General features: G+C 40.2%; 1 protein-coding gene and 1 non-coding gene across 2 annotated transcripts in view; both read right to left on the reverse strand.

Annotated features, from left to right (window-relative positions):
- Positions 1-1,663, reverse strand: part of LOC119593182 (transcription initiation factor TFIID subunit 11-like) — a gene marked incomplete in the record, with an annotated part of 72,269 nt that overhangs the window by 19,697 nt on the left and 50,909 nt on the right.
- On the reverse strand, positions 1,533-1,638 carry LOC119593215. Its single transcript, XR_005230516.1, has one exon. It is a non-coding gene; the product is annotated as a U6 spliceosomal RNA (small nuclear RNA).

Consider the following 1,663-nt stretch of genomic DNA (forward strand, 5'->3'; position numbering starts at 1 on the left):
ATCTCTCTTAAATAGAGGGAGATCGAGAAAAATCTTCATGCGGTTGCTGAAACAGGAGACACGTGCTTTACCCATCAATCCATACCATGAAACGTGTCGTGCTCCTCATCTGAGCTGAAAACTAAGTGCATTTTTTTTTTTATTAATGTACTGGAATATATGATACTAGTCTTAATGAATAAGTACAGTTAGTAAAGTAGTAAAAGATTTCTTGATTACTAAGTAAAATTTATCCATTTCTATAGAAAATAAAAGGATTATAGGCCATGCTAATTTACTTCTTATCGTTCCAGTTTTAGGACATGCACTCCCAAAAGGAAATGCAACTTATAAGAAATTTTCAACATTACATTTTTTTTTTCTTCGCCTTGCGTCGATAACATGAAAGATCTCCATATATTCACTTGCCCCTTTTTGGAGTAGCTTGGTATCTGCCAGTGGGTGGGCATCTGGGAAGCACAGCGGGAACAGTACTAGGAAAGCGCTCAGAGGTGATCAGCCGAAACTTTTAAACAAACTTTAAGAAACGATTAAGGACTTTTATGAATGTCTTATCCCGATGACAATCCACATCATAAAACTCAGCATTTCATTTATTTTCGTAATAAATCTTGACATGCCACCATCCTGAACTGAGAACATTTATTTATTTCGGCTTGTTAAAATATTTAAGTGTATGGTATTAGCAGAAGTAACTCAATATATTAGTTACATATTACCTGATTACCGAATCATTTTATCCTTTGAAATGATAAAGGACTAAGTTTGCCTGTGTTGGTAAGGCTACTACGAGCCACACACTCTCGGGCGTGTCCCCTACTGCTCGACACGGTGCTTTTGGCTGCGGGGTTTTCCCCCCCTGGCCCGGTTCACACCTCCTTAGCAACCTGGACGCCTTAGCTCCCAAGGGTGGCCATATTGATGCCAAGCTTAGTGCGGACACCCAATCAACATGGGTATCCCGCAGCATTATCCCCACCTCAAGCCATCCTCCAGTCCAAGCCACCGAGTCGCCGGTTTACAGAGCCTCGCCACAGACTCCGGCCCTTGTTTGCTATTCCTGTCTCGAGTATTAAACATAATATTGATCTAGATGAGGTAAGACAGCATATTTAGAAAATACATGCTTATAGCTGTATATATCAAACACATAGGCACACACAAACAAGATCTATATAAGTACTTATTATAGACCTTACACACGTACACTCATTCATACATACACGTGCGGGCACTCCTCTATACCACAAATATATATATGAGTGTATTGCGTAACTATATATCACAGTTGACTAAACATCGAATCAACTAAAAATGGAAATATCTTCTGCCTTCCCATTTTCTTTGTAACGTGCAATTTGGCTGTAAAATACGGCGACGAAAAATTTACTGGGTGTCAACGCGCCTTGTGGGGGCGCGAACCTGCCACCCACTGCATCTGTCCAGAGAGGGAAAATTAGTTTAAAAACACGCTATGTACTTTATCGAGAAGGATATAACTTTGAAGCAAGAACAGTGAAGTGTGGGGCGATCAAAATGGGGAACGCTTCACGATTTTGCGTGTCATCCTTGCGCAGGGCCATGCTAATCTTCTCTGTATCGTTCCAATTTTAGTATATGTACTGCCGAAGAAAGTACAAGAATTTACTTTCTTTTAGGAGAT

The sequence above is a fragment of the Penaeus monodon genome, chromosome 31 (genome assembly GCF_015228065.2).
Source record: "Penaeus monodon isolate SGIC_2016 chromosome 31, NSTDA_Pmon_1, whole genome shotgun sequence".
NCBI classification, from domain to species: Eukaryota; Metazoa; Arthropoda; class Malacostraca; order Decapoda; family Penaeidae; genus Penaeus; species Penaeus monodon.